The sequence below is a fragment of the Lepus europaeus genome, chromosome 4 (genome assembly GCF_033115175.1).
Source record: "Lepus europaeus isolate LE1 chromosome 4, mLepTim1.pri, whole genome shotgun sequence".
NCBI lineage: Eukaryota > Metazoa > Chordata > Mammalia > Lagomorpha > Leporidae > Lepus > Lepus europaeus.
Genome location: NC_084830.1, coordinates 77,444,233 through 77,468,250, shown reverse-complemented (window position 1 = coordinate 77,468,250; position 24,018 = coordinate 77,444,233). Strand labels below are relative to the sequence as shown.

At 43.2% G+C, this 24,018-nt stretch overlaps 1 protein-coding gene across 6 annotated transcripts in view; it reads left to right on the top strand.

Moving 5' to 3' along the window:
• The first annotated feature begins 7,309 nt into the window (after positions 1-7,309).
• The window catches only part of MTFR1 (mitochondrial fission regulator 1), a 52,661-nt gene continuing 35,952 nt past the window's right edge, over positions 7,310-24,018 (top strand). For 2 of the 6 annotated variants that reach the window (XM_062188423.1, XM_062188429.1), the window contains exon 1: positions 7,310-7,417. The gene's annotated coding sequence lies outside the window, so the exon portion shown is untranslated. The other 4 variants (XM_062188426.1, XM_062188425.1, XM_062188424.1 and 1 more) reach the window with 4 other exon arrangements.

Here is a 24,018-nt window from a genome sequence, read left to right as displayed (position 1 = left end):
GGATTGAGTTCCTGGTTCCTGGCTTTGGCCTGGCCTAGCACCAGCGATTGGGAACATTTGAGGAGTAAACCAGCAGATGACAGATATCTCTGTCTCTGTCTCTTTGCCTTTCAAATATGAATTTGAAATAGATTCAAGAAACATATCCTCCAAATGTTGGGTATGGTGCTTTTAGGCAGCTGAGCCAAAGAAAGTGAATTTTCAAAAGACAACAGGCAAGGTGTGGATGTTTGGTGCAGTGGCTAAGACACTATTTTGGATGCCCACTTTCCATAATAGAGTGTCTGGATTCAAATGTTGACTCTGTTTCTGATTCCAGCTTCCTGCTAATGCAGACACTGAAAGGCCCAAGTACTTGGAACCCTGATGCCCATGAAGGAGGTCCAGATTGAGTTCTGGACTCCTGACTTCAGCCTGGCACAGCTCTGGCTACTGCCAACATTTGGATTGCACTTTTTTTTTTTTAAGATTTATTTATTTATTTGAAAGTCAGAGTTACACATGTACACACACACACACACACAGAGAGAGAGAGAGAAAGAGAGAGGTCTTCCAACCACTGGTTCACTGCCCAGTTGGCTGCAATGGCTGGAGCTGAGCCAATCTGGAGCCAGGAGCCAGGAGCTACTTCCAGGTCTCCCACACTGGTGCAGGGGCCCAAAGACTTGGGCCATCGTCTACTGCTTTCCTAGGCCATAGCAGAGAGCTGGATTGGAAGTGGAGCAGCTGGGACTCAAACTGGCGCCCATTTGAGATGCTGGCACTGCAGGCAGCGGCTTTACCTGCTACACCACAGCGCCAGCCCCAACATTTGGAGATTTAGGGAGTAAACCAATGGATGGAGGATATCTCTCTTATCTCTGCATTTTAAATAAATGAAAATTAATAACAATAAACATTTTTAAGAACAAATTTATTTACTAATTTGATAATATTGGGAAATAACTACTAATGTTTTAGGTCTGAAAAGGATATTTTAGTTATGTTTTAGTGATATACATTGAAATATTTATAGATGAGACAACATATCTAAGATTAGTTTCAAAAAAAGCAAAGGAGGGGCCGACGCTGTAGCATAGCTGGCAAAGCCACCGCCTACAGTGCCACATCGCATATGGGTGCTGGTTCGAGTCCCAGTTGCTCCACTTCTGATCTAGCTCTCTGCTATGGCCTGGGAAAGCAGTGGAGGATGGCCCAAGTGCTTGGGCCCCTCCACCCACTTGGGAGACCTGGAAGAAGTTCCTGAATCCTGGCTCCTGGCTCCTGGCTTCAGATCGGCTCACCTCCAGCCATTACGACCAATTGGGGAGTGAACCAGCGGTTGGAAGGCCCCTCTCTCTCCCCCTGTGTAACTCTGACTTTCAAATAAATAAATAAATCTTTAAAAAAATAAATAAAAAGCAAAGAAGAGAGGAAAAGCTATGGATGAAACAGTGATAAGGCTTGTTAAACCTGGCTGTTGGATATGTGTTGATTCCTTGTACAATGCTTTTTATCTTTGTGAATGTTCAGCATTTCCCATAATTACAAGGGTTTTTTAAACTTGTATTTTATTTATTTGAAAGGAAGAGTTACATAGAGGAATAGACAGAGAGGACTTCCATCTGCTGTTTCACTCCCCAGATGGCCCCAATGGCTGGTGCTAGGTCAGGCCAGGTAGAAGCCAGGAGCCAGGAGCTTCTTACAGGTCTTCCACATAGAGCAAGGGACCCAAGCACTTTAGCCATCCTCCTCTGTTTCCCAGGCTCATTAGCAGGGAGCTGGATCAGAAGTGGTGCAGCTGGGACTCCAATGTGTGCCCATATGGGACGCCAGTTCTGCAGGCAATGGCTTAACCCACTATGCAACAACGCTGGCTGCACAATTAAAAAAAACAAACAAACAAACAAACAAAAAAAAAAAAACACAAGCGCTCTATACGTCAAGGTCAGTAGCATTTCTGGAAGGCAGTAATCTTTGAACTGTGTGGATACAGATCTTTTTGGTCACTTTATACACTGATCAAATAAGAATGAAATAGTTCTAGGGCTCAGAACAACCAAATATACCCCAACGTGTATGATTAAATCAAAATAGATTAACAGAGGCCAGTGTTGTGGTGCAGGAGGCTAAGCTGCTGCTTGCCAAGGGAGCATGCCATATCAGAATGCCAGTCAGAGTCCTGACTGCTATGCTACCGATTCAACTTTCGGCTAATGCACCTAGGAAGGCAGCTGGTAATGGCTTAGCTACCTGGGCCCCTGTCACCCACACGGGAGACCCTGGGCACTTGGTTTCAGCCTGGCCAAACCCTCACGGTTTGGAGTTTGTAGGGAGTGAAATAGCAGATGGAAGATCTAGCTCTGTCTCTCTCATTCTGCCTTTCAAACAAATAAATAAATATATATTTTTTAAAAGTTCTGCAACTTGTTACTAGGCATCACAGTAAAAAATATTCATTTGCATTGATATTTATGTGACTAAAGCAGATTAAACCATTATCTTCTCCCAATAATATCTACCTTTCATAGTGATTCAGGAGCTTTGAAGCTAATATACTGCCTGCATCTCTGACCCTCACCTCCTACAAGATGAGATTAACCCACCAATTGGTCTTAACTGGCTATCTTGTAGCCCAGTGTCTCCCATACACATCCAGCCCCAACTTGTCTTTAAATCCCCTGGACTCTGCATTGCCCTATTCAATTATCTTTTACCACCCAGAAGGTTTCCCTGTATTCTAATACAAGACTTGTTGAGGCCTATTTCAATGGATTGCATTTTCTATAGAGAGGTAATCTCAGCTAGATAAAAAGTAGGCTAGAAGGAAAGGGCCTTGATTTCTAGGGAAGTTCCATGTAAGACTTGCAGACTTTTGAATTTGTCTCACCAAATGGACCTGTCATTAAATCCAATGAGAATCAGATAGAAATAGACATTTGCTTCCTCCTCTGTTAAATACAGGATTCTACCATGCAGGTTGACTGTATGGCCTTTATGGTGATTAATTTTCAGACCCTTGTGATAAGCCATGCATTGGCCTTAGCATTTGACAAGTGTTACGTAATCGGTCCTCAAGGCTATTCTTTGAAGTTGGTACCATATCCACTGTGAAGGCCAGGAAATTGAGACCCAGGGAGTTGACTGGTTTGCCCAAGGCCATACAACCAGACAGTGGCAGAAGCATAGTATTAACATGAATCAATCTGAGTTTGATGCCTATATTTTTTCTATACCAGTACACAGCCTCACTGCATACCAACATGCATAAATGGAAATCTGATGTTTTGTTACACCTCTACAAGGAAGGAAGCTCAGAATCCGCATTAGTTATCTAATATTGCCTAGTTACACAATGAATAGATCTTTGCCTAGTGATAGCATTATGGTACTTCACTTTCCTGTTGGCTTTTGGAGTCACAGAAAGATCAAGGGGTTGTGTGTGTGTGTGTGTGTGTTTTTTTTAAGACCACACTGTAAGAGAATTGTGAATTCTTTTTCCTGTATTCTAGAAATACTCCAAATTGCAGATGACATTTCATTTGTTCTGGATTCTGCCAAGAAAGTTGAATCATTAATTTGGGCCAAGAACACCAGGATCAAATACATTAAAAATAAACTTCTGTTTTCTTCTAATATCCTCACATGTAAGACTCCTTGTTTCTTTCCAAACTTCAACAAAAACCTAAGATTCAAAAATGAAATTTAAGAACATCTGATCTTTTGGAGGGAATAGAATTTTATTAGTTATCAACTGCTTCCTAAGAAATTAATACAAAAAAAGAAATTAGTACAAAACTTACCAGTTCAACACAATAACCATTTTTAAAAGATTTACTTACTTATTTGAAAGGCAGAGACAGAGAGAGACAAAGACAGAGATTGATCTTCCATTGGCTGGTTCACTCTTCAAATGCTCACAACAGCCAGATCTGGGCCAGGATGAAGCCAGGAGCCAGGGACTCCATCCTGGTGGCAGAGGCCCAAGCACTTGAACCATCACCACCTGCCTTCCCAGGTGCATTAGCAGGAAGCTGGATTGGAAGCAGAGCAGCTGGAACTCAAACCAGAACCAGTTTGGGATGCTGGCACGACAAGCAATGGTTTAACCTACTCTGTGCCACAACATTTGCCCTGTATCATTTATTATCTGATGGCTTGTGTGCATCAGGAATCCATATGCAACCTAGCTGAAAACTTCCAGCTTAGTTCTCTCCCAAGGCTACAACCCTTGTGTCAGCCAGGGCTGCAGTAATCTCAAGACTTAAGTGACAGAGGCTGTTGGCAGGATTGAGTTTTTTGCAGGCTGATGGATGGAAGTTCCTTGCTGGATGCTGGTCAGAATTCTCCCTCAGTTTTTTGCCATGTGGGCCTCCTTACAGCAGCTCAAACACAGCACTGGATTCCTCAAAGTGAGTGAAAGAGAAGACAAGAAAGAATAAAAGGGAAGCTACACAGTTTTTTTTTGTAAACTAATCTCAGGAATGATCTCACTCCTGCTATGTTTTATTCATCAAGGCCTAGCCCTTGCTCAAGGAAAAGTGTTTACGTAAGGGTGTGAAAACCAGGAAGCAGGGAACATTGTGGGGCCACCATTTAGGCTGCCTGACACAAAGATATAAGCAAGAATTTAAGAATAAGGTGGTAATATAGTACCTAGCTCTATCCATTCAGATAGGCTAAAGTCAACGACACCCTAATATCAATGAGCACACTTGATATCTAGATCTTGTTTCTTTTCGTTTTTAAGATTTATTTTATTTGAAGGGTAGATATTAGTAAAACTTAACTAAAGTCTGGAGTTCAGTGAATACAAGCAGCAGTGTACTAAACTTGGCTCCCTAGTTTTGTAAATGTGTCACGATAATGCAACAAGTTAACATGTATCATGATAATGTAACATGTTAACATTAGGGGAAACCTGCTAAAGGGTACACAGGATATTTCTACACTATCTTTGCAACAGCTTGTAAATCTGAAATTATTCTAAAATGAAAAACAAAAAACAAAGTATCCTGCTTGTAATTTTAAAAGTGTGTGATGATGGGAAGATTTCCCCATGGATGAGTTTCTGGCTCAGCACATTTCAAACTCTTTCTCTTCCACTGGCCCCAGGTGCCATGAGAGCCACCTTTGTGTCACAGCCTTGAATGAGATGGCACACAGCACAGACAGGAGTTACTTCTAGCATCCCCTCCACTACAAGAGAAGCAGGAATAACTTACTAGGAAGTGGCCCAAGTTTAATTCAGCTCTTTTCCTCACCCAGATCTCCAAGTTGCAGATTATTCTGAGGCACTGAGTATTATGGGAAATGTGAAGGAAGGGAACAAAAACTTCCCCTTTGTGGGGGGTGATTTAAGACCCCATCTTTGTAAATAATAGTAGAAAACAACATATGAGGATGTGAATTCGGTACCAGGATTCCTCCTTGGGTCTCAAGACTGGTCTAGGTCAGGAGCATGGAGCACAGCTTCATTACCTTAGTAGTAAATCCAACTAGAAGACTTTCGGAAGAAACAGGTGATGCCGGTTCAAGTCCCTGCTGCTCCACTTCCAACCCAGTTTTCCTGCCAGTGGCCAGGGAAGACAGTGGAGAATGGCCCAAGTGCTTGGTCCCCTGCACTCACGCGGGAGACCCAGAAGCAGCTCCTAGCTCCTGACTTCGGATTGGCCCAGCTCTGGCTTGCAGTCATTTGGGGAGTGAACCTGAAGATCGAAGACCTTTCTTATTCTGTCTCTATAACTAGTACTCAAACAGTATGTTTCACTTTGTGTTTCTATGTGGGTGCAAACTGTTGAAATCTTTATACTAAATTGATCTTCTGTATGTAAAGAGAATTGAAAATGAATCTTGATGCAAATGGAAGGGGAGAGGGAGCGGGAGAGGGGAGGGTTGCTGGTGGGAGGGAAGTTATGGGAGGGGGAAGCCATTGTAATCCATAAGCTGTACACTGGAAATTTATATTCATTAAATAAAAGTTAAAAAAAAAAAGAGCATCATAACCACTAGGGCCAATGCTTGCCCCTTCAGCTGTTTGATTATACTAACTGATATAATTACTTTTAAGAGTTATGATCCTTGTCTTGGGCTAATGTCTGTGCTGATGTGGTATAGTAATAGTTTTTACTTAGAATTAAACATCAGTGACTTATGTAATATTTAATAAAGTCCTTTTATTTTAAAAGACAAAAAAAAAAAAAAAACAGGTGATGTTGTTAGAAATGCCACTGTCAGTTGGCCCTATCCCTTTGGCTCAGATACTGTTGCTATTCCGTGAAGCTTCTCACCAAGCTCTCATTCCCTTTAAGGTGTTCCCTGAGCCACTCCACATGTTCAGGCATGTCTCCTGGGCTCCTGTCACCGTGGCTTCCTACTATACCATAGGATCACATATGTCATATCTGTGTTTCACCTCCCTGTTATCCTGTCCTGTAAACTCAATGAAGGGTGTGGCTCAAGGCTTTTCTTAATCTTTGTAATGTCACAGTGACCTTCACCAAGTCCTTGTTGTGTAAATGAAGGAGGGGAGCTCCTGGCCAGGAAGAAACTTGGGCTACCCAGGGCACGAACACCCAGTTCTTAGGGCTTGTGGAGGGAGCTCTGGGATCAGCTGCAGTGGGCGGGTAAGAGACAGCCAATCAACCAACTCTTCAAAGACCAACACAGAACTAGTTAGAGGTGGTCTCACCCTACATATGAACCTTTTATGAATATGAATCATGCCTACACACATTATCATGCCGAACAGAGTTCATTCTAAGTGTTATGACTGTATTTTCACGACAATCGTTTGAAATACAGACCTTCAACTTTTAAAAACCATGTTCACCAATGAATCAGACTGAACAGACGCTGGGACCAAAGATAGTAAAGCAGTATCTTTATCCACCACATACTTTGGACAACCTCAAGCCCCCACTCCTCCCAAACAGACACACCCCGGATGTGAGGTCCGCCCAGATAGAAGATCTGCCGGGTGAACCCAAGTCCCTATAGCGTGGTATGAAATGGACTTAACATATGTTAGGTTAACGAGGGCTTAAAACGTATGTCTTCTTTCAAGGTAATACACACTTGCGGCTACATTCAGAATGAGGGTCTCCCTGTAGACCCAGAGCATGAAGTTTACCAACAAAAGCACCCTCCAGTGTCTAGCAGTGAAGGCACAAAGCGAGGTCCACGCGAAAGCACACGCCCCTCGCCGAGCCCTGCGCGTGCGCACACCGACGGAGAAAGGCGGCCGGCGGCATTTGGGGCGGTCTCCTTGCCTTCGGTCGGCGTCTCCCTAGACCCGCCTCCGAGTCGGAGGAAATAGATGATTGGTTAGCCTGGCCCTGGCTCGGGGCGGGGATTGGCTGATTGGCAGCAACGCCCCGGGACAACCAATCTGGAGGCCTGAGTAGCTGGAGAAGGTGCTGGGTGCCGCGCGGCCGAGGTAAGTGGGGCTGGGGACTCGGAAAAGCGGTTGGCGAGAGGGTGGAGGAGGCAGTCCCCGGGCAGGCGGCGGTGGGACGCCCGGTTAGTAGTCGGGGCAGGGACGGAGGGAGTCCGGTTCGGGAGTGCGGGGAGAACGGCGGGCTCCGTGGGCCGATTGGGTGTCTGCCCCGCGGCCCGCCGATCGGAGGCGGAGACGTTCTCGGGCCGCCGGGTGGCTGAAGGGCCTCGTGGGTCCGGAGCTCTGAGGGAGCGGAGAGGAGGCTCCGACCGGTCCCGAAGCTGGCACTCGCCACCTGAGGGTCTGCCCCGGGTCCCCGGCGCCCTCCCCCGCCCTTCGCAGAGCCCGTCGGCGGCGCGCCGGCCCCGCGGGCTGTGGCGCCCTTTCCCGGGCCTCGGGAGCCGGCCCCGGGGATTCCGGGAGGAGGAGCGCGCTCCCGGGTCCGCTTAGGAGGCTTGACCTGCTTCACCTGGCTTGCGTTGCTGCGTCGCTTTCCTCCTCCCAGAACTTGGCAACGCATCTTCCTGACCGTGACCAGGGTTGTGCGTGAAGCCCCAGACAAGTCGGCCTTTGGGCATTAAAAACCAGCTTTCCTAAGACAGTCTTTGAGTATGGAGAAGTTGAGCGAATAAACTTCAGCGTCAACTCTGTTCGCTTGGTTATTTTACAGTAAGTCGCAGACATCCCGTTGAATCTCTTATTTAACATATTTCTACGGCGCTGTCGTGGCCGGTGCGCACGCTTTCCTAATCACTTGCTTTTTAGAGGAATTGAGTACATTAAGGCGCACGTTAAAGAGTGTACTACAAGGTTGACTGTGCTCAGGTTTTAAACATTTCTGAGGTCGAAGGTTGTAAATAACCTACGGTGTCGTGTCGTGGCTTTGGAGCATAAATAATTGTGTTGGTCATTTCTATTTATGGAGAGCTTAGTATGCATGAGGCCCTGTGAAACTGTTTCCACCTTTTTATTTTACTACAGCCCTCTGAAGGTGTTAGCTCATTTCACAATTGAAGGAAAAATAAATTAGGTCACCCAGTTTGCCTAAGATTACCCTGCTTCGAGGGGTGGGAGATGGAATGAAAGATGCTAATCTTGATCTTTGTCATTGTAAACGTCTTGCTCTTTTCACCATAATCAAGTTTCCAGGAGCAGGAGTTAAGGAGTAAAACGGAACTATTGTAGAAAATGATTTCTATTGAGCCACACTACCATATTGGTTTTACAGATGTACAAAGCAGTAAGAAAGAGGTATGTTTCTTTGAAACAGTAAACAAATGCAACTAAATTTTAAGTTATGAGCAACATAAAAATGTAGCTCAATAAATACAGGATTAAACATTTTATTACTTAACACATGGGCAGTTAAAGGGGAAAGAAAAGGCAGGAGATATATACATCAATGAGTAGTCACTCCTTTAGTGAATCCTGGATATTTAGACTGAGTATTTCATCTGTATTCCTCATCTTCCCAGTCTTAACACCACTTTTGTGACAGTTTGTTCATCCAAATAATGTGGGTTGAATAAGGAACTAGAAAGATAGTTGAAGGTAGGATAGCCTCAGTTGTGAAGGAAGTTGAATGCCAAGTCCAAGGAGTCTGAATTTAACGAGCAAAGAAGTGACATCTCATAGGTGGGTAGTGACCTGGCACTGTCAAAGATGATTTTACCTGAGCTGTGGAAGGATTAGTGAGTTGACCTGAAGAACATAAAGGAAATAGATGTTGCTGTCTGGTGACATCTGAAAAAAACAGATGGTGTGATAAAATAGATTCTGAAGTGTTGGTGAACTTCATTTTCCAGGGGTTTTTCTTGGACAGTCTTACACACTGCCCTTTGAAATGTTAATTATTACTCAGCTGTTCAACTCTTTTTATTATGTACTTGTTGCAGAAATTACATAATTTAGGTAAACTGCCAAAAATGATCCTGTAATCTCACCATTTCAGTAGCCCCTGATGCTTATCTGTATATCCTAGACAAGGGGTTGGCAAATTGTGGTCCAAGGGCCTAAACTGGCCTGTGGCTGTTTTGGAGTTTTTACATTTGTGTAAAAAACAAAAAACTTTAAAACTATTTCATGACACCTGAAAATGATTTGAAACTCTAATTTCAGTGTTCACAAACCTTTTATTGGAATCTAGCTATGCTCATTTAGTTACATATTGTCTGTGGCTGCTTTTGCACTGAGCGGGCAAATATTGAAAATATCTTTGTCAACCCCTCTCCCTCTTCTTCATCTTTTTATCAGTCAACATCCCTAAACACATTTATTTACAAAAATGAGATTATGTGCAGTATTTTGTAATCTGATTTATATATTGAGCATCTTTTTTAAGATTTAAAACTATCTTTTTTTAAAAAAAAATATTTGAAATGCAGAGTTACAGAGGAGGAGGAGAGACAGATCTTCCCACTGGTTTACTTCACACATGGCCACACAGCCAGGTCTGGGCTAGGCCAAAGCCAAGAGCCGCATCCACATGGGTGCAGGAGCCTAGGGACTTAAGCCATTCTCCACTGCTTTCCCAGGTGCATTGGCAGGGAGCTGGATTGGAAATGGAACTGCCAGGACTCAAACCGATGCCCACATAGGATACTGGTGCCACAAGCCACAGCTTTAACCCACTGAACTACAGTGCCAGCCCCCTGAATATCTTTTAAATGTCTGATTGTTTCAGAGTATGAATGCGGTACCATTGTATATTTAACCAATCTTTTATTAGATTTTTTTTGGGTTTCTTTTCCAGTTTTTAAAAGCTATTCATGATTCTTAAGAGGAGAGGTTTTTCTACAGATTTTATTTTTAATTTTTAGATTTATTGATTTATTGATTTTTTTTTTTTTTTTTGACAGGCAGAGTTAGAGACAGAGAGAAAGGTCTTCCTTCCATTGGTTCACCCCCCAAATGGCCACTAGGGCCAGCGCTCTGCGCCGATCCAAAGCCAGGATTCAGGTGCTTCCTCCTGGTCTCCCATGCGGGTGCAGGACCCAAGCACTTGGGCCATCCTCCACTGCACTCCTGGGCCACAGCAGAGAGCTGGACTGGAAGAGGGGCAACCGGGACAGAACCCGGAGTGCAGGTGCTGCAGGCGGAGGATTAACCTAGTGAGCCGCAGCGCTGGCCTATTTGTTTATTTGGAAAGCATAGTGACACAGGGACATACACAGATCTTCCATCTGCTGGTTCACTCCTCAAATGCCTACAAGAGCCAGGGCTGGACCAAACTGAAGCCAGGAGCCAAGACTCCATCTGGGTCTCCCATATGAGTGCTAGAGAGTCATGTCCTTGAGTCATCATCTGCTATCTCCCAGCCACATTAGCAAGAAGCCGAATTCTGAATTGGAAGCGGAGTAGCTGAAAGTCAAACAGGCATTCTGACACAGGATGTAGGCATCACAAGCAGTGCCTCAACCTGCTGTGCCACAACACATGCCCTCAGATTTTTGTCAGCTTCCTTCTTTCTTTTTTTTTAAGATTTATTTTATTTATTTGAAAGAGTGACAGAGAGAGGTAGAGACAGAGAGAGGTCTTCCATCCGCTGGTTCACTCCCTAGATAGCCACAAAGTCTGGAGCTGTGCCAGTCAGGAGCCAGGAGCTTCTTCTGGGTCTCCCACGTGGGTGCATGGGCCCGAGGACTTGGGCCATCTTGTACTGCTTTCCCAGGCCATAGCAGAGAGCTGGATAGGAAGTGGAGCAGCCGGGTCTCAAACTGGCGCCTATTATGGGATGCTGGCGCTTCAGGCCAGAGCGTTAACCCGCTGCGCCACAGCGCTGGCCCCAGTCAGCTTATTTCTTTAGGAGAAATTTCTAGAGGGGCTGGGACAGTGTGTAGCCAGTAGAGTCACTGCCTGTGAATCTGGCATCCTGTATGAGTGTTTCTGATCCAACATGTTGCTGATGGCCTGGGAAAAGCAGTGGAGGACGGCCCAAGTGTTTGGGCCTCTGCTATCCACAAGAGATACCTAGAAGAGGCTCCTGGCTCCTGGTTTCACCCTGGCCCAGTGCTGGCCTTCATAGCCATCTGGAAAGTGAACCTGTGGATGGAAGACCTCTCTCCCTCTCTCTCTCTGTAACTTTGACTTTCAAATAAATGAAATAAATCTCTTAAAAAAAATTCAAGAAATTGCTGTTGTCTACATAATGGAATGCTCACCCAAAACACTATTTTTCCCATGCCTTTACCAATATGGATTGTCTCCTTTTTCCTATTTGCCAGTTTTGATGAGGAAAAGTGGTAACAGTTAAAAATTTTTTTATTTGGTTACTAGTGAGCTCCTTAAACATTTTTTTTTCCAAATGTTTGGTTGCGTTTCCACTTGCAAAATGCCTGTGCAAGTACTTTACCAATTTTTCTGTTGTATTTCTTATCTTTTGCTTGGTTTACAAGCACTTTATGTTCATTAAGGATGTTAGTCATTTGTTTAGTTGCCATTAGGTGCCTCAATTATCTATTCTCAAAAGCTAGAATGGCTAGTAAAATGAAATATATGTGTCTGTTGGGAGAGCACTCAAGGCTGCTGTTTTAAGTACTGGAAAATGGTACTTCTGAAACAGTTCCTTCATTTATAAAACTGAACTTATGTCAATCTGCAAGTTGTTATTGTTTCTTTTTTTCTTTTTTTTTTTTTTTTGACAGGCAGAGTGGATAGAGAGAGACAGAGAGAAAGATCTTCTTTTTTTGCCATTGGTTCACCAACCAATGGCCGCTGCGGCCGGCGCATCGCGCTGATCCGAAGCCAGGAGCCAGGTGCTTCTCCTGATCTCCCATGCGGATGCAGGGCCCAAAGACTTGGGCCATCCTCCACTGCCTTCCCGGGCCATAGCAGAGAGCTGGCCTGGAAGAGGGGCAACCGGATAGAATCCGGCGCCCCAACCAGGACTAGAACCCAGTGTGCCGGCGCCGCAAGGCGGAGGATTAGCCTGTTAAGCCACGGCGCCTGCCGTGCAGTTGTTATTTTTTAAAATTTTATTTTCATTTCATTTAGAAGGCTGAGAGAGATACCAATCTTCCATCTGTTGGTTCACTCCCCAAATGCTCATGAATTGTATAAGTATTTTATATCATTTAACAGATCAACTTAAACAGCTGAATTTGACTAGTATCAGTTGATTGTGGTTTAAATGGAAAAAGTCAAATTAAGTCTTTTTTTTTTTTTTTTTGACAGAGTGGACAGTGAGAGAGAGAGAGAGAAAGGTCTTCCTTTGCCCTTGGTTCACCCTCCAATGGCCGCCGCGCTGCGGCCGGCACATCATGCTGATCCGAAGCCAGGAGCCAGGTGCTTCTCCTGGTCTCCCATGTGGGTGCAGGGCCCAAGCACTTGGGCCTTCCTCCACTGCACTTCCGGGCCATAGCAGAGAGCTGGCCTGGAAGAGGGGCAACCGGGACAGAATCCAGCGCCCCAACCGGGACTAGAACCCGGTATGCCGGCGCTGCAGGCGGAGGATTAGCCTTTTGAGCCGCGGCGCCGGCCATCAAATTAAGTCTCTTAGACTAAAAAAAAATATAATGTATACTTTAATATATCAACATCGAATCGTGTGTCTTAGCTTTTAACTCAGTATTTTATCATGAAAATCCTTTCATGCATAGCTGTATCTTTTTGGTTTATTATTTCTTTTTTAAAGACTTATTTATTTGATATCAGAGTTACAGAGAGAGATGCAAAGACAGAGAATCTTCCATCCATTGGTTCACTCCCCAAATGGCCACAACAGCCAGAGCTGGGAACTAGGCCCATCGAGAGCCAGGAGCTTCCCCCGGGTCTCCCATGTAGACGCAGGGGCCCAAGTACTCGGACCGTCTTCCATTGCTTTCCCAGGCTCTTTAGCAGGGAGCTGAGTTGGAAGTGGAGCAGCAGCAGGGACTCAAACCCAGCACCCATATCTAATGCTGGCGCCAACCCACTATGTGGTGGTTTTACCCCCTATGCCACAGTGCCGACCCCCTATTTATTTATTTTTAAAAGATTTACTAATTCATCTGAAAGGATTAGAGGGAAAGTCAGAGATAGTCTTCATCCACTGGTTCATTGCCTGCATGGCTGCAACTGCCAGGGCTAGAGCTAGGAGCTTCGTCCAGGTCTCCCTCCTGAGTAGTAGGGGCCCAAGCATTTGGGTCAAAGGCTGCTTTCCCAGGCTGTTGGCGGGGAGTTGGTTGTAAGTGGAGTAGCCGGGTCTCAAACCGGCCCCAATATGGGATGCCAGCGTTGAAGGTGGCAGCTTTACCTGCTACACTACAATGCTGGCCCTTCTTTTTTGTTTTAATTACCTTAAACTTAGAACAGATGTATTGAATTTAACTATGCCCCTATTCAAGAAATTTTAGATTGTCTCTAGTTTTCCCTTTCATAACTAATTCTTCAGTAAATACCTTTACCAGCTTTCACACACTAAACGTCTTCATTTACAAAGTTTTTCCAGTAAGACAATTTCTAACATATACATAGTATACTTGAAAGTCAAAGTTACAAGGAAAGAGGGAGAGACAGATCTATTTGCTGGTTCATGATGGCTGAAATCAGGAGCCAGGCACTTCATCTGGGTCTCTCATCTCATAGTATACTTATTACACAATTTATCAGAATCACCTTTACAGTGAATTTTTGTCACTCCCTTGAGCCCAAGAGCAGCAGCATTTATTTATTTTTTTATTAAAGACTTATTGATTTATTTATTTGAAAGGCAGAGCAACAGAGAGGGGGAGGGCAGGGAGAGAGAGAATCTTCTACCCACTGGTTCACTGCCCAAATGACCACATCTGCCAGAGCAGAGCAAATCAGAAGTCAGGAGCCAAGAGCTTCATATGAGTCTCCCACGTGGGTGAGGGGACCCAGGGACTTGGGCCATCTTTGGCTGCTTTTCCACGTGCGTTAGCAGGTAGCTGGAAGGAGATGGAGCAGCGGAGACACAAACCAGCTCTCATGGGATGCCAGTGTTGCAAGTGGTAGCTTTACCCATTAGGCTGAGATGCCAGCCCCAGATCTTTAGCTGAAATGGAAATATCACCTCTGTCTCTACATTTATATCATCAAGAAAGATAGCCTCAGGGCCAGCACTGTGGCATAGCAATAAAGCTGCCTCCTGTGGTGCCTGCATCCCATATGGATGCCGGTTCAAGTCCTGAATGCTCCACTTCCGATCCAGCTCTCTGCTGTGGCCTGGGAAAGCAGTAGAGGATGGCCCAAGTGCTTGGGCCCCTGCACCTGTGTGGGAGACCCAGAGGAGGCTTCTGGCTCCTGGCTTCCGATTGGTGCAGCTCCGGCTGTTATGTCCATCTGGGGAGTGAACCAGGGCATGGAAGACCTCTCTCTCTGAGTCTATAACTTTGCCTTTCAAATAAATAAAAGAAAGATAGTTTTAACAATGCCCTTTAGAAGTCTTAATTTCAGGCCAGCGCTGCAGCTCACTAGGCTAATCCTCCGCCTGCGGTGCCGGCACCCTGGGTTCTAGTTCTGGTTGGGGCGCCGGTTCTGTCCCGGTTGCTCCTCTTCCAGTCCAGCTCTCTGCTATGGCCCGGGAAGGCAGTAGAGGATGGCCCAAGTGCTTGGGTCCTGCACCCGCATGGGAGACCAGGAGAAAGCACCTGAATCCTAGCTTTGGATTGGCGCAGCGCGCTGGCTGTAGTGGCCATTTGGGGGGTGAACCAACGGAAGGAAGACCTTCCTCTGTCTCTGTCTCTCTCTCTCTCACTGTCTAACTCTGCATGTCAAAAAAAAAAAAAAAAGTTGCAGGTATTTGGTGAGTGGAACTAGAGGATGAGAGCTCGCTTGCTCACTCGATCTCAAATAAATAAAAAAAATAATAAAACATTGTTTGGGAGCGAGCTCAGAAAAGAGTGCTTCAGATAGAAAGAAGAGTGTGCAGAAAGGGCATGAGTCGGGGACGAGGAGAGCCTGTTGGAACAGTGAAAGAAGACCGTGAGATTGGAACATCGAAATTGTCAGCTCCAAATGGCACAAAGCAGTGTGAAGAGGAGGGCAGTCTCTGCCCAAGCAACTTTGAATTTTTAAGTTGGTTTCTTGCACCAAGAATTGACAAATGCCCCAAGGAAAATGTTTGTATAGGACACCAGCTCATGTTTGTGAATCCCTCCTCTCTATGAAGTTCATACTGCTCCAGGAAAGTCTCACGTTTCAGCAGACTACTTGGGGATGATATCCTCCCACTTGCTCCTAGTTGACGTAGTTGGTGTTAGTAGGACTATGGTTTGCTGTAGCTGACTTCATCTTATCCCAAAGAATGGAAGTTTCAAGCAATTACACTTTATAAAATTATCCTAGGTGTTCGTGCCTTGAAATTGAGTGGGCTTGGAAAGCTGTCAAGTCTTTGAATGCTGCTATTGTTCTTAGCAGGCAAGAGTTTTGTGATGCATTGTTTTGAGACAAATATTGTTAGCAGCTAAGAATGGTGGTTTTGGCATTAGGGAATTCCAACTCTGGCCGTGCCACTTATTTTTGGCAATTATAATTGGGAACCTTGGACAAAGTAATGGATCTATCTCTTCATCTCATTTTCATCATTTGTAAGTAGAAAGGAAACTATTTCCTTGGTTTGTAAGGATGATTGAATAATAATTACTTAGTCTATAAAAATAAGAAGTCTAATTTCATATCTAAAGTACGTTGACTGAAAAGAATTTTCATGAGGTTTTAGATAGTTATGTTAACATACCTCTTATCTAACCAGTTTCACCTTTTGTTGAGAGACGTATTAAAGGTCATGAGATTTATTTATTTATGGACTTTAAAAAAATGACATTTTGTCAGATTCTATTGTGGGCACTGGAAATATAGCAGTGTACTTAATTTTGCATGAGTAGAATATGAATTCTGAATTACTGTCAATAAATTGTACTTATAGGTGGAATATTATATCATTGTTTTATAGTATGAGATATAGCAGTGGTTGCTAGACTTGAATTTCAAAGTTTAGTTTTCTAAAAGTAGAGGAGAGGATTGACACAAAAAAGACAACTTCACACAAGGAAGGATGTCTTTAAAAAAATAACATCTACCCACTGTCCCCATCTCCTAGGAAAATAGGCATTTTACGCCACAAATGTTGGAAAAATACAAAAATAAAGGACCATAGCTCTAAATTGAATAAACTTTTTTCTTTTTCTTTTTTCTTTTTTTTTTTTTTTTACTTCATGGTCCTTTTCTTCTGCATCATTGGCGCTGAAGTTTTTAGACTGTCATTTGGGGTACACTGATATGGTTTATCTAGTCTCTCAGTAGTCTGAGAACATAAAACATCATTCTAATGATGATTTAACCTACCAAATAACTAAGAATGTTCTATTAATCTTCTTAGATATTTTCCCCAGCTATAAAACAGGTCAAATTCCTCCCTTGTAATCTAAAAATAGTTTAATGGCCTTTTCCTTGAACAATTCTCAAAGACCTTATAAAAATAATCTCCATATAAATCTTGTAATCTTGCTGTAACTGCTGAAACTTTTTAAATTTTTGGCATTTTACATTTCATAACAACTTTATTGTTAATGTGATGGGGTTGTTGTGAAATTATTGCTAATAACTTTTATTGTGACTATCTCCAAAACAGATATCGTATTATTTCATGATGGTATTATTTTGTATTATCTTTATTTGACAGCTATACATTCTAGTCTAGCAATACATTATTATATATTTTCATAGTGTTTATGGAGGGAAATAAAGTTGTTTTCAAAGTTTATGTATTTCTCACTTAGAGTTTTTTTTTCTGTTAGCTGCCAACCATGCCTCTCTACAAAAGGTAATTTGCTATTTCTTATATATAGCCTGTGCCAGAGTAGCCTAGACTGTAAGCCTAAACCATCTTATTTCGAGGAGTTACATTTTATTTATATAATCAACGTGTATATTCATATGGAACCTAGAAAATAAAATGCAGGCTGCTTTCTTAGCTTTCCTTGTTTTTTATTTTTTATTTTTTTGGACAGGCAGTGTTAGACAGTGAGAGAGAGAAACAGAGAAAGATCTTCCTTTTCCGTTGGTCCACCCTCCAATGGCCGCTGCGGCTGGCGCACCGTGCTGATCTGAAGCCAGGAGCCAGGTGCTTCTCCTGGTCTCCCATGTGAGTGCAGGACCCAAGCACTTGGGCCATCCTCCACTGCCTTCCCGGGCCACAGGAGAGAGCTGGACTGGAAGAGGGGCAGTTGGGATAGAACTGGCGCCCCAACCTGGACTAGAACCCGGTGTGCCCGTGCCACAGGCAGAGGATTAGCTCAGTGAGCCTCGGCGCCGGCCAGCTTCCCTTTTTAAAACCTTTTTTATTTTAAAGTGTTACACAGGAAAATGCACAAACCTAAATGTACAACTCAATAAGTTATTACAAAGCAAACATCCAGGTTAAGAAATAGGTTGTTGGCACTCCACAAAATCCCTTTATGACATACTTCTGTTAGCCATCTCTACCCAAAGGGTAACCACCACTCTAACTTCTACATTAAAACTTATTTTGATTTTTGTGATTTTCTTAATGCCTTAGGATCTGTAGTGATGTTGCTTTCTTCATTCTCATATTGATATGTACACCCTTTCTCTTCTTTCTAAATCTCATTAGAAGTCTGTATTTTTTATTAGTCTCAGGAGTCAACTGTTGCCTTGTTTTACTTGTTTGCTTCGATAGTTCTCTGATACTTTCAAATAGGTGATTGTATAAATATATTATGTATTATGTATTTTATTTGACAGGTAGAGTGTTAGGAAGCAAGAGAGCAAGATCTTCCATTCTCTGGTTCACTCTCCAAATGCTGCAATAGCACAGGGCTGAGGCAGGAGCCTGGGACTCCATCTGGGTTTCTCACATGGGTGCAAGAACTGGGCTTACTTACATGGTGGCGTTGCAGGAGATGATTTAACCTGTTGTGCCCTGGTATCAGCCCTTATGACTTTTATATTTTGTCTAGCTAGTTTACTAGTTGTCATCAGTGGAGAGAGTTTGTCTGAAATTACATAGCTCACCTGTATTAGAAGCAAAGTTCCTTTTAGATATCTGTTCACTATTGAGAAGGCATAAGAAGGGCATTGGCTTGGGGGTTAGGTTCTTTCATCTAATATCAAAATGTTAATTGAGCAACTTTTATGTCCTATATGCTTTGCCGCAGGCTGGGGCCTGTGATTCCTAAGACAGTTTCTGCCCTTGAGGGAATTAAAGTCCAGTAAAGGAGATAAACAGTTTAGCTCCATTGTTTTAATGTGCTACTCCATAGGCGAATATATTCTGGTCATATATCCAGTCACCTCTTGGAGGAAGTGGTAGCTAAGCTGAAAGAAAGGGTAAGTAAGGATACAGAGGGTGGAGAATACTGGATAGGAGGAAAGTCCAGAGATGAAGAAAGCATGGCACAGCGGGTTAACGCCCTGGCCTGAAGCAATGGCATACCATATGGGTGCCAGTCGGGACTGGCTGCTCCACTTTCTATCCATCTCTCTGCTTTGGCCTGGGAAAGCAATGGAAGATGGCCCAAGTGCTTGGGCCCCTGCACCCATGTTGGAGAGACCCAGAAGAAGCTCCTGGCTTCCAATCGGTGCAGCTCCGGCCGTTACGGCCAGTTGGGGAGTGAACCGTCAGATGGAAGACCTCTCTCTCTCTGCCTCTCCTCTCTCTCTGTAATTCTGACTTTCAAATAAATAAATAAATCTTTAAAAAAAAAAAAAAAAACCATGTTGGATTTCTGAAATTACCTTTGTGGCTGAACTAATGAGTAAGATAGGAAAGAATAGAGGCTGGATCATAAAGGACCTACTTCACTATTGAGAATGGATAGAAAGGGGAGGGCAAAACTGATGGACAAATAGTCTAATTAATGTTTTTTTTTTTTTTTTTTTTACATTAGTGAAAGCTTAGAATAGCAGTAAGGACATTGGAGATGAAATCTGGTATCTTTAGAAGAAAAAATAGAACCTGATTGTAGACAGTGAAAGAAGAAATAATTGGCAGTAGGGATGCCATTTTTTGAGGTAAGGAGCCCATATGCAACAAATTTTGGGGGAAAGTTAAGGAATTCAAATTTAGATTTCTATAGATGAGTGAAACAGGAAAATAGTAAGCAATTGAAGTTAACAGGGGACAGGAGAGAAAATTTATGTTATATATGGGGCATCTCTGGTATCGTGAGAGCTGTGAAATGAGGAGATAGAATCCTGAGCACATAGTTGGAAGGCTGTGGGATAGAATAGTCGCAGATATAGCTAAGTATATGGCATGTGAAGTGTCAGGATGTTGAAGGATTTCTTGAGGAAAGATTCTGTCAGTTTGGGTAGTATAGAAAATGTTTGAAGTAACTGCTCTGGAATGCAAGATGGGGAGCTGGTGATGTGGCATAGCAGGTTAAGTCTCCACCTGGCATATGATACAGTCACAGGTTTGAGTCCCAGCTGCTCCAATCCAGCTCCCTGCCAGTGTGTTTGGGAAAGCAGGGGAGCATGGCCCAAGTGGCCTCTGCGCCTACGTGGGAAGAAGCTCCTGGATCCTGGCTTCAGCCTGGCCCAACGTTGGCCATAGTAGCCAATTGGGGGGTGAACCAGCAGATGGAAGATAATTATCCCTCTCTCCCTCTCTTCTCTGTAACTCTAGTTTTCAAATAAAAAAAGTAAATCTTTAAGAAAAAAAATAACACAAGAGGAGAAAAAGGAGGAAAATAAGATTTTTCTGGAATGATAGGAAGCAGTGAAGGCCCAGCTGAGGCTGGAAATAATATATTGGTTACAACATCAAAATGTAAAGTTCAGTAACTTTTCTGTAGTTCAGCTGTAGGAAATATAATCTGTTGGAATCATCATTTTGGCTTATAGAATAAACAAGACAGTAAAGCAAACAGTTGAAAATATTTGCAAGGGGTGGGTGTTGTGGCATAGTTGGTAAAGCCACTGCCTGCGATTGGGCAATCATTATTGATGCCAGTTCTACTCCCAGCTGCTCCACTTCTGATTCATCTTACTGCTAATGCACCTGGGAAAGCAGTGGAGAATGGCTCAAGTACTTGTTGGGCACCTGCATTCACAAGGGAGACCCAGATGAAGCTCCTGGGTTTGGCCTGGACCAGCTCTGGCAGTTGTGGACCCGCAGATGGAAGATCTGTCTCTCCTCCTCTTTCTCTAATTCTGCCTTTCAAATAAATAAATATTTAAAAATTTTTTAAAATACTATCAAAGCAATGGCTCAAGTGATTTTTTTTTTTTTTTTGACTGAATGAATAGAAGAAACTAAAGGTGAGAAGAGACTGTTAGGTGGGTGAAAATTGCAGGAGAAGAAACAGAGGATCTCAGTTGATCAAATAGTATGTCAAAGGAGTTAAAACACAACTTTTGTTTTTAATTCTAGATTTTGTTTTTAAATGAAATGCATCTTAATAAAATTTTATGGAGTAAGCATACCTAGAGTATATATGTCAAGAAATAGAAGATTTCTGGCACTCTAAAAAAGTTCCTTTCATGGAACCAACGGCAAAAAGGAAGACCTTTCTGTCTCTCTCTCTCTCACTATCCACTCTGCCTGTCAAAAAAAAAAAAAAAAATGATCTTAAAAAACATTTTTTTTTTCCTTTGAAAGTCATGGGGAGAGACAGAAATCTCACATTCACTGGTTTATGGTCTCCAGATGACCATAGCATCCTGGGCTGGGCCAGGCCAAAGCCAGGAGCTGTGAGCCTAGTGTAGGTGTCTCACGTGGAGAGCAAGGGCCTATCTGCTCAACCTGTTACCTGCCACCTCCGAGGGTGCATGTTAGTAGGAAGCTGGAGTCAGGAGTGGAGCCGGAACTCGAACCCAGGCATTCTGATGTGGGATGCTGTCATCCTAACTACTTGGCTAAAAAGAAGCAATATTCTAAAAGGAAGCCAATTGCTGTTAAGGGATGGAGGTAGACCAGGAGAGCTCAATAGTGATAGAATATGCTTACCTTCAAAGATGATTCTAGAGATCATGGTGGAGAAGTTTGGAAGGAAAGAAAAAGAGGTCACTGTGCAATCTTCCTTCTGTGTTTAGCAATCATTTACCCTTCGTTTTTTTTTAAGTTTCGTTTGTTTATTTATTTATTTATTTTTGACAGGCCGAGTGGACAGTGAGAGAGAGAGACAGAGAGAAAGGTCTTCCTTTTGCCGTTGGTTCACCCTCCAATGGCCGCTGCGGCCGGTGCACCGCGATGATCCAATGACAAGAGCCAGGTGCTTATCCTGGTCTCCCATGTGGGTGCAGGGCCCAAGCACTTGGGCCATCCTCCACTGCACTCCCTGGCCACAGCAGAGAGCTGGCCTGGAAGAGGGGCAACCGGGACAGAATCCGGCGCCCCGACCGGGACTAGAACCCTGTGTGCCGGCGCTGCTAGGCGGAGGATTAGCCTTTTGAGCCGCGGCGCCGGCCCCATTTACCCTTCTTGAAAGCCCTTCTTTTTGACGACAGCAGCACTCTAATTTTTCTACTACCTGTTTGATCATTTTTTCTCAATGCCTTTGTGTTTTTTTTTATTTCCTGAACTCTATTCCACTTCTTCTATATAAGTTAACTCATTTCATCATCTTTTTCTAACCAGTGCTCCTTAATCTTGATTTCTAGGCCAGACCTAAAAATAAGTCAAAATAATTTTTGCAGACAATTTTATGTACTATATGTAAACGTGTAATATATATTATATGTTAATATATTTTCAGGTAATTTTTAGAAAAATTATGTGATGGTTAATATTGTGTATCAACCAGACTGGGGTAAGGGATGCCCAGCTTGTTGGTCAAACATTATTTCTGAATGTGTCTGTGAGGCTGTTTCCAGAAGAGATTAGTATTTAAATCTATAAGTAAAGAAAATTTGTACCATCCAATTTTCTGAATGCCTGAACAGAATAAAAAAACAAAAGAAGGGTGAGTTTGTCGTCTGCTTGAACTGGGACATCCATATTCTGCATGCAGAGAAGGCCCTCAAGCCACTGGACACAGATTAGGACCTTAACCATTATTAGCTCCCAGGGGCCTCCAACTTGCATATGCCAGATTGTGGACTTCTCAACCTTTATAATCACATATTATAATCTCATAATCCCTTTGTGTCTGTCCTGTTGTTTCTGGCTATAGAGAGAATAATAATACTCATGTACTGTCGACTTTAAAAATGAGCAAAACCTGCACACAAATGTTTATATCAGCTTTATTAATAATTGCCAAACCTTGAAAGCAATAAAGATGTCTTTCAGTAGGCGAATGGATAGATAACCTGGTATATCAGGGCGACCATACATTATTTGGCACTAAAAGTGAGCAATCAATGCATGAGGTACTTTGGAGAAAGTTTAAATGCATATTGGTTAAAAAAAAAGTCAGTCTGAAAAGTCTACGATTATGATTCTTATCGAATGACATTGTGGAGAAGACAAAACTGAGGAAACTGAAAGGATCTGTCATTGCCAGAGATTGGGAAAGGGGGAGAGAAGATTAGCCTGAATTCCAAGGATGTTGAGGATAGTGAAACTGCTCTATAACATTCTATAGTGGTGGATACATGTCAACATAAATTTGTCAAAATCCACAGAATGTGGGTCAGTATGTAGCACAGTGCATTAAGCCACTGCTTATGATGTCTGCATCCCATATGGTGCCTGGTCCAGTCCTTGCTGCTCTGCCTCTGATCCAGCTTCCTGCTAATGCGTCTGAGTACAAGGGCCTCTGCTACCCACGTGGGAGCCAGAGTTTCTGGCTTCAGTATGGCCTAACCCTGGCTGTTATGGCCATTTGGGGAGTGAACCAGCAGGTAGAAAAGGGATCTACTCAGCCCTCATCACCTCTTCCCTCCTCCTCCTCCTCCTCTCCCTGCTTCACCCAGTCCTCCCTCCAGCTTCTCTCTGTGACTCTGCCTCTCAACTAACTAAATTTTAGAGGGGAAAAGGGAACTCTAAGATAAACTGTAGACTTTGAGTGATGATATATCATTATAGGTTTGTTGAAATGTGCCACTCTGGTGTGGATAGTCAAGAGACCATACTTAAGTAAGGGTTTGAGATATACAAGAAATCTTTCACTGAATTTTGCTGTGAACTTAACTGCTCTGAAAAAATGTCATTTTTGTTGTCTTTGTATTAAAAAAAGGAAAAGAAACAAAATATTTGAATAGACAGTTCAGAAAAGGTTTTTGTTTGTTTGTTTGTTTGTTTGTTTTTTTTGAAAGAGCTAGAGAGAGATCTAGTTACTGCTCAGATGACCACAATAGCCAGAGCTGACCAGGCCAAAGTAAGGAGCCAAGAGCTTCTTCCAGTTCTCCCACGTGGATGGCAGGAGTCCAAATACCTGGACTATCTTCTACTGTTTTTCCTAGGCTGTTAGGAGGGAGCTGAATCAGAAGTAGAATAGCCCAGACATGAACTGGTACCCATATGGAATGTTGGCATCACAGACAGTGGCTTTACCAGCTATGCCACCATGTTGGCCACCAAAAGAAGATGTTGTAGTGCCCCCCAAACATGTAAAGAAATCACTAGAATTACCAAAGATAAAAAAAATAAAATACCAACTATTGACAAAGATGTGGAGCACCTGGAGATCTCATATTTGCTTGTGAGAATGTCATTGGTACAACAACCTTGGAAAGATGTCAGGCAGTTTTTA